Source organism: Musca autumnalis, unplaced genomic scaffold, assembly GCF_047663935.1.
Source record: "Musca autumnalis isolate F117 unplaced genomic scaffold, ASM4766393v1 scaffold_1, whole genome shotgun sequence".
In the NCBI taxonomy this organism is placed as follows: Eukaryota; Metazoa; Arthropoda; class Insecta; order Diptera; family Muscidae; genus Musca; species Musca autumnalis.
In genome coordinates this window covers 115,585,201-115,597,846 of record NW_027411644.1, presented here as the reverse complement: position 1 = coordinate 115,597,846, position 12,646 = coordinate 115,585,201, and the positions used below count along the sequence as shown (strand labels likewise).

The 12,646-nt window shown below is 33.9% G+C and overlaps 1 protein-coding gene across 1 annotated transcript in view; it reads left to right on the top strand.

The window, feature by feature from the left end:
- The first annotated feature begins 3,090 nt into the window (after positions 1–3,090).
- The window catches only part of Trissin (trissin), a 42,693-nt gene continuing 33,137 nt past the window's right edge, over positions 3,091–12,646 (top strand). Inside the window, exon 1 of the mRNA XM_073988792.1 lies at positions 3,091–3,129. The gene's annotated coding sequence lies outside the window, so the exon portion shown is untranslated. The remainder of the gene's footprint in view (positions 3,130–12,646) is intronic.

Here is a 12,646-nt window from a genome sequence, read left to right as displayed (position 1 = left end):
TTTTTGCAAAATGCTGTTCGATAACTTTCTGCAATTTTTCTTGCTTGAGAGAGTAAAATTCACTGAGAGAGGTTGCTGGAACTGACTGAGTAATTATTGCTGGGAAAGTTATCGTACACACCTAAATTCTACGTGTGTTTACTGTACAAATTCCCTTGATAAGCTTGCTTTGTGTATTTAGATCAATGGTGAGCAAAACAGAGTTTAAGAGAACATAAGAGAATTTAACATTTGTCGTTTTTCATGGTTTTTCTAAATTGTTTTTTAATTGTGAAAACGCAATTTAAATCTAAAATCGTGGATAAAATTATTTAGTAAATAATAATTACAAAAAATACTTAGACGTCTGAGTTTTGTTGAATTAATAAAAGTAAGAGTATTTTACAGCAGCCACCAGTGGATGCCCGTGCACACCAGTGATTTAAGAGTGCAGTATTCTCCTTATTAATCAATGGTGAGCAAAACAGAGTTTAAGAGAACATAAGAGAATTTAACATTTGTCGTTTTTCATGGTTTTTCTAAATTGTTTTTTAATTGTGAAAACGCAATTTAAATCTAAAATCGTGGATAAAATTATTTAGTAAATAATAATTACAAAAAATACTTAGACGTCTGAGTTTTGTTGAATTAATAAAAGTAAGAGTATTTTACAGCAGCCACCAGTGGATGCCCGTGCACACCAGTGATTTAGATCATAGATGGTCAAAATTACTCTTAAATATGTTTTAAGGGAAAAATATAACAGCGTTTTTGTTAGAATTTGTTTACTTTTTTAATATTTTTAACACACAGACGACATCTAAACAATTACAAAAAACGATTTTATAAATAATAAAATAACTGAACAACATGTAAATGTTTATTTATGTTGTAACAACGAAAAAGAGAAACAAACCACAGCAACGCTGGCGTGCGTGAATGCCCATCTATGTTTAGATCACTGTTGGGCAGAAATGCTCGGCCTCATACACAAAAGTGTAAAAAATACATGAGTCTCTCGCAATTTGCCCACCATTGGTTTAGATCATAGCCGACCAAGAAGAGCGAGCGCTTAAATTGTTTATGTGTGGGTAAAATTACACTGACAGAACAGAACAGGGTGATGATTTTCTTATTGAGTATGAAATGAAAAACACAGGAAAAAAGTTGTCACGGCGTGTTAGCGTTCAGAGCCAAACATAGTGGTGGGTGTGTGGGTTCGAATCGTCGGCTTTCCTTTTTTATTTGCATTATAGATCATAAAAAAGCTCGATTAATAAATTAAAAAAAATAATACTAAAAATGATCTTCGCCTAAAAAGGCAAAATTTTCAAATAGAAAAAATATATTGTTGGCGCGTTCGCTTTGTATGACTAAAATTGAAAATCACAGTCAAAAGTATCCACTAAAATAAAATCAACGAAATTCGGGTAAATTTAGATAAAAAAATAAAAATTGTTAAACAACATCGATTTCTACCTCACAGTGAAAATTATCCACTCTAAAAGTTTTACGAAGCAAAAAGGATTTCTTAGGGTTTTAGCATTTAGGTTAGGCATTCTGCGTCATTAAAAATATTAATACAAAACAAAAAATCATTTTCAAATTCTTCCCTCAACATATTTGCTGTACAACTGCAAAATCTTTTCAGTCTACTCAAAAAAAAAAACAAATAATGCGGCATCAACCTGCTTGCATGACATTCTGTACAAGACTGAAGTAAAAAAATCAAAACATTTGCTCTCTTACTTTGCGTTCGGGTCGCATGTGTGTGATTTGCCGAAAAACTTCGTAAGCATATCAATACCAACGAACGGGTTTGATCTAAACCAAACCCAATTTTAACAACCAAACAATTTTAATTTTTTTTATCTAAATTTACCCGAATTTCGTTAATTTTATTTTAGTGGATACTTTTGACTGTGATTTTCAATTTTAGTCATACAAAGCGAACGCGCCAACAATATATTTTTTCTATTTGAAAATTTTGCCTTTTTAGGCGAAGATCATTTTTAGTATTAATTTTTTTTAATTTATTAATCGAGCTTTTTTATGATCTATAATGCAAATAAAAAAGGAAAGCCGACGATTCGAACCCACACACCCACCACTATGTTTGGCTCTGAACGCTAACACGCCGTGACAACTTTTTTCCTGTGTTTTTCATTTCATACTCAATAAGAAAATCATCACCCTGTTCTGTTCTGTCAGTGTAATTTTACCCACACATAGTTGGTTTAGATCAGTGTTCACCAGCGAGCCCTTACTGAGAACAAGTGAGCGTAACTTTCAATGTAAAACACACAGTAATGTATTCTCACTTCCTCTCAGTAAGGGCTCGCTGGTGAACACTGGTTTAGATCAAACCCGTTCGTTGGTATTGATATGCTTACGAAGTTTTTCGGCAAATCACACACATGCGACCCGAACGCAAAGTAAGAGAGCAAATGTTTTGATTTTTTTACTTCAGTCTTGTACAGAATGTCATGCAAGCAGGTTGATGCCGCTTTATTTGTTTTTTTTTTTGAGTACACTGAAAAGATTTTGCAGTTGTACAGCAAATATGTTGAGGGAAGAATTTGAAAATGATTTTTTGTTTTGTATTAATATTTTTAATGACGCAGAATGCCTAACCTAAATGCTAAAACCCTAAGAAATCCTTTTTGCTTCGTAAAACTTTTAGAGTGGATAATTTTCACTGTGAGGTAGAAATCGATATTGTTTAACAATTTTTATTTTTTTATCTAAATTTACCCGAATTTCGTTGATTTTATTTTAGTGGATACTTTTGACTGTGATTTTCAATTTTAGTCATACAAAGCGAACGCGCCAACAATATATTTTTTCTATTTGAAAATTTTGCCTTTTTAGGGGAAGATCATTTTTAGTATTATTTTTTTTAATTTATTAATCGAGCTTTTTTATGATCTATAATGCAAATAAAAAAGGAAAGCCGACGATTCGAACCCACACACCCACCACTATGTTTGGCTCTGAACGCTAACACGCCGTGACAACTTTTTTCCTGTGTTTTTCATTTCATACTCAATAAGAAAATCATCACCCTGTTCTGTTCTGTCAGTTTAATTTTACCCACACATAAACAATTTAAGCGCTCGCTCTTCTTGGTCGGCTTTGATTTAGATCAAAGTAAGTTTATTATTATTATTATTATTTTTTTTTTTTTTGCCACAACCAGAGGAAGAAAGGAAATGAACAAATATCTGAAGAGAAGTTGTTTTATAGAAAAAATAGGACGAGGAACCCGTTTTTACAATTTCACTCCATCATTTATCAAACATCATTAAACAAACAACGAACAATAGAGTGAACCAACAGACAGCAACCAAAAGAAGCCTTTGAGCAGCATTGTTTACATTGGGGGGCAGACAACGAAGCCGACCGATTTTTTCGGCTCGCTCGCTCACGTCTGTGCAAGGCAATCGGCGGAGGAGCGCCGACATATTTACTGACTCGCGGCTAAATTTCCGTTTATACAACATGTAGGGGGTTATTTATCATGAATGAAAGGAAATTTCCCGTGAGTTTTGTCTTTCCGCCGTTACAACTTAAGGGAGAAAGTGAAAAAATGCACGGGGAATTGCCGTTCATGAAACCATAGCCGGGTTTGATCTAAATCATAGATGGGCTTTCTATGAAAATGTGAAATGAAAAATTTTATAAAGGAAATAAATAGAATAGATAGAATAAATAATGGGTACTTTACACGATATGTATTTTACATATGGGTTGTCACTTTGCGTATACATTTTGTATATAAAAAGTGACAACCCATATGTAAAATACATATCGTGTAAAGTACCCATAAGGGTAACCTTATGCAATCATAGCTTTGTTCCTTTACCTTTTTAATGGTTAAAATGGTAACAGAGAAAACTGTAAAAATTGCTCAAAATTGCTCTCTCATGAACAGTTTTACCAGAAAAGTAAAGGAACGAAAAAATGGTAGATCTGGTAGCAATGTCAAAAAGTAACATAAAAATTCAATTTTCTTCTTTTGTTTCATAGTCTTTAATTTTGTTTTGTCAGCGTTCGCCCTTTTCATTTTTTTTCTTCATTGTCAAATAATCGTCAAAAATATCGAAAAAAAAAAACAGTTCTGCAATTTTTTACCTGAAGAAATTCGTCTGGTAGCCTGTGGTAGAAGAGAAAGGTATTTTTGCTCTTTCTCCTCTCTCACTCTCTTAAAAATGCCTTGTTCAGACTGGCGGTAATTCGCTCTCTATTCGTTGTTCGACCCCAAATTACGATACAATTACAGAATTACTTCATTTCCCATACAAAATTTTGAGAACGAACAACGATTTGTGTAATTTGTCTAAAATAATTTGGCAGGTCTCTCTCTCGTTAATTTTGAAAATAGAAAAATTAAAAAATTTGCTGAAAACACCAAAATTGTGAGAAAAGATGAATGAAAATAATATAATTAAATATTAAATAGATATCTGAAAGAAGAACAAATAAGCTCCGTTCCAGTAATTTTTTAATGGTAAAATGTGAAAAAGAAAGAACCGTCAAAAATTAGTTCACCGCACACATTTTTCCAAAATGTACGGGAACGGAAAAATGACAGAAACGTCAAAAAACTGGAACAAATGTCGGCGTGTCAGCCAATCGGAAGCCGGCAAACATTTTACACAGTTTTGCCCGCTCAAATTTGTCGTGTAAAAAGTTTCTAAAGAGAGAGCCATTCAACGCCATTTTTGTTCAAAGAGAAGTGAACATTTTGCAACTTTTTTGGTGTACGGGAACGCATTTCGGGGAAAAATGTTCAAAATGTGTTAAATGTGTAAAAACTTTTTAGTTCTGGAACGAACCTATAGTTTTCAATTCATATCAATTAATATTACTCATTTTTTGGACAAAACTTTCTTTAAAATTAGTAAATAAAAAGTATGAAAATATGAATCATGTTGCTATGAATTATGTACCATGTCGTATGAACGGGATAATTCGTGTACATAATTATGAGAGCGAACAACGTGATTCAAATGCTGGTATGAACATGCCATAAGGAACGCTTTGCAGGTTAAAAATGGTAACAAATGGTACAAAAGGTACCTCAGGCAAAGACATAGAACTGTAAAGATTGGACATAGTGCATAATGCAGTTCAGTTTTACTATTAAAGGGTGTTTGTGTATAACAAACAACTAAGTCCCGGGCCACACTAGAGTAATTTCACTGAAATTTTAACATGAAATTATGCGTCTCTAGATCGAGTTCCATAGTAGAGTAAAATCATAAAATTGCTGTAGTGGGGAGTTCGACCTAAGAACACCTAATTTCATGAATTTTTTTTAATGAAATTCACTCTAGTGTGGACCGGGACTAACAGAACACGACGGCAACAAGTATAACATAATTTTATGTCACCATATTGGAACATAACATTATGTTAGACCTCAAGTTTTACCACTTTTTACTCGAAACCCGTTCCTTTACTTCAGACACCATACAATTCATATGGGAGCAGTTTACAACTTTCACTACTTTTGCCGGTTTTACCATTTTTAAAAGTAAAGGAACAGACCATTTATGTCTTTGCCTCAGGTAAGTAACTGCTAAACCTAAATAACGACGGGACGTACACAAATATTTCACCAACCTACCAAATCAACGCTCTCTGAGCGTCCGTATTACCCAAATACGTTGAGTCCCAAATCACAATTAAAACACAAAATCCGCGACCGAAACTTCCTTAAATGTTTTCATTCATAAAAAAATGAATTATTAGTCCGGTCAAAATAGACATTGAAATAGCAAAAATTCCCACAAAGCTGAATTTTGGTGGAGAGCTAGAGTTTGCCATTAGAAGCAACGTCCTAAAAGTCCCCATCGATCCCATGTGTGCAAAAAAAATTATTCGGGGTCAAAGGTCAAATTTTAAGGGTTTTTTGGTTTTCGGATTTATTTTTTGATAACGGTTGATCTAATCAAAAAGTGACTAAAGTAAATATTGTAGACAGAAAAATTATCTACAAGTTTGACCTTTATAATTTTTTTCCTAGAAGGAACCATTCTTGAGATATAGCTGTTCTAAAAAAACACATGATTTTTATGCACTTATAAGGGAAATATGCACATATTCAGACGAACCGGCTAAAATAAGCGAAGTAATCGGGTCTGTCCCCCAAAAATATATATATTTTCTTGAAGAGCGAGATTATAGCTACCTTCTAAAAAAAAATCCAACAAAATCGGAGCTTGTTTAGTAGAGTTATTCAATGTTAGGGTCATTTTATGCAAAAATAGCCCATTTAACCCACATGTGTAATCGAAAGCCCAAAGGGAAAGACCCCAACGAAAACTCTCCGATTTTTTTTCAAGTTCTGTCCGAAGGTAAGGTTTGTTGCGCTGATTACGGAAATGTATAATTTTCAACGGTTTGGGATCCGGTTCGCCGGTTATTCGACCCGAAAGGCCAAATTTAAAAACCGGATTAGACCCGGATCTCCTGAACCGATTCCTCCAAAGTGGATATCGTCTGAAAGCTTACGGAAGTATCTACCACATAGTGTCGTTACTTTAACCGGTTCGCCACATAATGTACTTACGGGGCTAATTTTTTATTTGACCTTTAGATCGCGATATCTCGAAAATGGTAAGTATTTTTTAAGTATCATAAAGACCACTCTTGTAGACAATTACTGAATCTACAACTTTTACTTTAGCCGGCTTTTGCTAAGTCATACCGTTTTTGAGAAAAATTTAAAAAAACTGAATAATGCCTCCAAAAATGACCTTTGACCCGAATAACTTGTTTTGCACACATGGGATCGATGGGGACTTTTAGGACGTTGCTTCTAATGGCTAACTCTAGCTCTCCACCAAAATTCAGCTTTGTGGGAATTTTTGCTATTTCCCCCTTATACGCATGTCTATTTTGACCGGACTATATATGTATTTCATGTTTTGTTGGTCTTTTGTTTTTAAAATACAAAACACACACACATACAAACAATAACGTTCTGTCAAAGTTAAACTTTTTCAACTTACAAAAAGTATACGCTCGACGTATTTCGGTAGTTCTCATGTGTTCTACTTTTTTCACCACACACGCCCTGGGTATACGTCCGTATATAGGTATGGGCCTAAAGGAACACAACTCATAAGGCCAAACCTATAACTCTGCGTGTGCGTTCAAAAATACAAAAACAAAATACATGTATTTTATATTGAAATACATGTACAGTTGAACCTCGATTATCCGGGAACCTCCATTATCCGGGATAGAAAAGAAATTTTGCATTTTTTATGTTGATGATTTTTTAGCTATATGACCTTTTTTGATGGTTTTAGCAAATAAAACAAGGCGACTTCTTCAGGGGACTTCGTCTATTTAAATAAATAAAATGATACAATTTACATAGAAACAAAAACATCAAGATATTGTAAACCACTTGTAACTTACAATACTATTTTTAAGACGCGTTACATTGAATTTATACTAAACAAAACATATAAACAATAAAGACGACTTAAAAACTAATATCTCTTCTGTTTACAACATTGCTATTCCGTAACTGGCGCTTATATTATCAGTGTATTCTTTTAAGTTCATCGTCCGTCCTATGTTCTGTTGTATTCGTAAACTTTCTATCATCAGTCTCTTCTTCTCTTTTCGCTCTTTATCTATTATTACGACGTTGTCGAAGTCAGGTGTGTGGCCTTTGCTCAATGCATGTTGTGCTAGTGCCGTCGTTTCTCTTTGTTTCTCTATGTCTAGCTTGTGTTCCCCCATTCTGACGTTTAATGCTCTTTTTGTTGTCCCTATGTAAATTAGGTTACAATTATCGTTGTTGTTTCCTTTGCATTTGATCTCCCAGCAAACACAATGTCGGACGTCCGACGCGTCTGCTCAAAGTCGGAAGTTTTTTCCGAGCCGTCTGACCGACTTCGGTCCGAACTCTGTCCGACTAGTCTGACGAACTTTTTCCTGTCCTCTCTGAAGGAAATTTTTCTATTTTCTCTTGTGCTGCTTTGGCAAAATTAAGTGTAAATAAGCAGAGAGAAAAGAATTGTACATGTTTCGCTCGCACATTGTAAATGTGTAATTGTTGATGTGCCGACATTGATGCAGTACGAAGAAAAATTGAGTGCTCGGGTTTTAATTTCTGTATCGGAGAACAAATTTGGTTAATTTTTGTTATGCGTGTTGATGCATGATAGTGTTTAAATGTTATTCATAGTGATCGGTTTCATACATATTTCTTTATTTTTGTGAAGTTAATGAAAGTAAAGATTTTCTTCGTCAAACTTCAACACTATGTTTTATATTTGTATATGGGCAAAGTTAAGTTTCTTAACACTTTTATGTGTGTGAACATTTTTTGCATGTGAAGACATGTATTTCCACAGATCGTGTTGACGAATTTGTTGTTCTCCACAGTTTTTTTTTCCGCATTTAACACAGCATAAGATGATATTAAAACCTTTAATATGTTTATAGTAGATAAACTTTTATAGGATTTAACTAAAACACTTTCGAATTTCATAAGATTTTACTTCCGAATTAGGTCCGAAAGTCCGATTTTCAGTCAGAGAATACGTCAACCACGCCATATGACTTTCGGTTAGAGTTCGGACCGAATTCGGATCCGAACTCGGAGTTTCATCCGACTTTCGGACCGAATTCGGTCCGAACTCTGATGTTTTTTCCGATTTTGGTTTGCTGGGCTGATACACCACGTTGTTTTGTTGTTGCTTGTCAATGGGCGCTTTGGTGTTTGTGAATATCGTATTGAGTGTTAAGTTTGGTTTGTAGGCAAAGCTTATGTTGTTATTAGGTATTAATTTTCGAAGTTGTTGGTTGTCGAAAAGGCCTGGGATGTAGGTTACACCGTAATAATGTTTTAGAGTCGTATTTAATTCGTCGGATATTGTTTTATTATGTTGTTCTCTTTTTAATTTGCTTGTAATTTCTTCTATGAGGGAGTTGATGACTTTTGTTGGAAAACTGTTGTTGCTTAATATGTTTTTTATTATTGTGATGTTCTTCTTGTGAAATTGTTTGTCGCTGATACTTAGAATTCTGTAGATTAGGTTTTTGGCTGTATCGAAGATTTGGGATTTCGGTTGTGTTGCGTGGTAGTTAATTATCCTTCCAGATGAGGTCTCTTTACTATACCAATCAAACACTATTGTGTCATTGGCTCGTTTTAACTAGACATCTAAATAAGGTATTGCTTCTTCCTTCTCTATTTCTAGTGTAAATTGAATTTTGTTGTGATATTTGTTGAATGTGTTAAGAATTTCATTTGCATCGTCCTTGTTTATTATTGCTAAAATATCATCTACATATTTGGCTATGTATTTGATATTTATGTCCTTATGTTGTAGCTCAGCTATTGTGTCGTGAAGTAGGTTATCTAGAACTATATCAGCGATTGTGGGCGAAAGAGGGTTCCCCATGGGCATTCCGAAGATTTGACTGTAAATTTTATTGTCAAAAGTGAAATAATTATTATCTTTTAGGCAGAATTGCAAAATTTGAAGGAAGAGGTTTCTAGGAATTTCCGTGTATTTCTTTACTTGGTCCCATTTTTCCATTTTGAGTTTAATGGCGGTGTGGACAGGAATATTTGTAAAAAGGGATACAACGTCAAATGAAACTAGTATATCCGTGTTGGCAAGTTTGATGTTTTGAATATTTTCCCTAAGTTCTGCGGAATTCTTTATATTATATTTGGGTGATATTAGATTTTTTAAAATTTGTCCTAGGAATTTGGACAATTGATAGCAGGGAACATTTATCGACGAAACTATGGGTCTTAACGGTACATTGGGCTTGTGGACTTTAGGGAGTCCATAAATCCGAGGCGCATTTGCTGCAGGGCATTGTAGTTTCTTTTTTTCGAATAAGTTAATATATCCTTTTTTATGAAGATCTGACACGAGATTATTGTTTGTTTTTTGTAATTTGTTTGTTGGATCGTTTCTGATGATTTTGTATGTGTTTTTATCTTGTAGTAATGTCTCCATTTTGTTATTGTAGTCATTTTTGTACATTGCAACCGTTTTGTTACCCTTGTCTGCTTGTGTTATAATTATGTTTCTTTGTTGTTTTAAAAATCTCTCAGTTTTCTGATAAACGGCATTTATAAACCTTTCTTTTTGGTTTAGTTTTCTGTTCCTTTTGTAGTTGTTAATTCTGGTTGCAATTTTCGTTCTGCATATTTCTTTTTCATTTTCGTCCAATTCTAATATACACTCTTCAATATCAGCTATTGCACGTAACGGTGAGAAGTTGGTTTTTGTTATTGGTAGAGCGAATTTTTTGCCTAAGGACAACATCCATTTACATTCAAATGGGAATTCGATGTCAGTTTTGTTGTCAAACCAATGATCATTAAATTTAAATCCAAACTTTTCAAACATTATTTTTTAAGTGTATTTATTTTCCTTTCTTGCGTTTCTGTCAAGTTTTTTTCTATTGCCTTTTCTCTGTTGTTTTGTTTTCGTTTGAAATTTAGGTGATCCTCTTTGCTCAGGATGGATTGTAAATGAAAATCAATGCGGTGTAATATTTTATTTGTTGTTTTGATGTTCATGTTTGCTTGTGTGATTTCCAAGTTGAGGATCTTCGCGTGGAAATTATTTTCTATTGCGGTGTATTGATTTTGTGTTGTATTGTTGTTGAATAAATGTTTAGCCTTTGTTGTTGTTTGTTTTGTGTGACTGGGGACAATTCCGTAAGTTCTACATGTTATGGGAAAAATTAAATTATGGGATAGAAATTAAGACTAAGAAAATATTGAATATTACATAAAATCTTTCATATTTTATTAAAAGCATATAAAAAATATATACGGTGCCATCATGAATATTTCCCTCTGAATTTTCCACACGGAAAATTATTTTAAAAGGTGAAATTCTTTTAAAATGAATATTTGTTAAAAGTTGAAAACTACTAGATTCGCTTCATTATGGCGTATTCTAGTCGAATCGACACAAATATTCCCTTTTTGGGCATAAATACGGAAATAAATAATTGTGAAATTGGGGAAAGGAAACAAATTCTGCACGGAATTTTTATTCATGATTTCACTGATAACTATATTTTAATACCCTAAGGGCCATTATTATATGTCTTCTTTTGCTATTGGATGGATTTTAAAACGCAAAATAAACCAATTTGCAGTCATCAAAAATATAATTTACACATAAAACGTTAATGCCAAGAATGTCCTCCATGAAAATTAATGATCACATTTATCTTTAAGTTAACCGGAACGCTATAAATCTGTTCGGAAAATCCAAACTTTAACAAAAGAAGGCTTATAAAAATGGGGGTAAGGGTATTATGTCTTAGTGAATGAGTTTGGAACATGCAAAATGAAACGGAATAGACCCACAGTTTCTTTTGATGATCTGCATAGATTCGCACTTATCCATCTCGCCATGTCTTTTTGAAAACAAAGCACGGGTCACATTTATAGACCACTTCGCATAAGAATTGGGGATTGTTTGGCCCTAGGGCGATCCCTATTTTGGTAAGAATCGATTCAGATTTGGCGGTGTCCGAATTATCAAACTGTTCGGATTAACGAATTGTAAGGAAAATAAATTATTTTATATGATTAAATCACTCGTGGAAGTTATATAATAATACTTTTTTAAATTGTAATTGCTAATAACGAACACTTAAATGAAAGTGCTCTACGTTTAAGAAATAGTGCGATTATTCTACTCGACAATCCGTAAAAAGAAAACCAGTAAAGAAAGGGTCAAAGTCGGGCGGGGCCAACTATATGATACCCTACACCACTGTGAATATGTAAAATATAATTCGGAGCTATATCCAAATCTTAACAGAGTTCGATATAACTTGGCACATTTATTTCCCGACCGAATTCAGTCACACATTCCAAATATCATTGAAATCGGACTTATGTAGCGTGTTTGGTGCAGCAAATACGTGAAATCGGCGACAAATATATATGGGAGCTATATCCAAATCTGAACCGATTTCGAAGTAATTTGGCACACTTATTTCTAGACCAAATTGAGTCAAACATTCCAAATTTCATCAAAATCGGACGTATATAGATTGTTTGATGCAGCAAATACGTGAAATCGGGCGAAAAATATATATGGGAGCTATATCAAAATCTGAACCGGTTTCGATATAATTTGGCACATTTAGTTCTAGACTGAATTCAGTCACACATTCAAAATTTCATCGAAATCGGACATATATAGCGTGTTTGGTACAGAAAATTAGTCACACATTTAAAATGCCATCAAAATTGGACGTATATAGCGTGTTTGGTGCAGCAAATACGTGAAATCGGGCGAAAATATATATGGGAGCTATATCCAATCTGAACCTATTTTCACCAAAGCAATTGCGTTCTTCCTATGGCTTAAAAAATTGTAGTCCCCAATTTTCAGCTGAATCGGACAAAAAATGCGACCTGTACGTTGCGAACAAAAATACATTGACAGACGGACAGACATGCATAAATTGACTCAGAAAGTGATTATATGTATATCCCCAAAAGGAACTATGAATCTATTTCGTTTCCTTTTGTATGTTACATACAAATGCATAAAGACATAATACCACTTACCACAGTGTGCTGTAGGGTATAAATAGCGATGTCTAACTCTAGCTCCTTTGTTTTTCTGCTACTGAAACTATC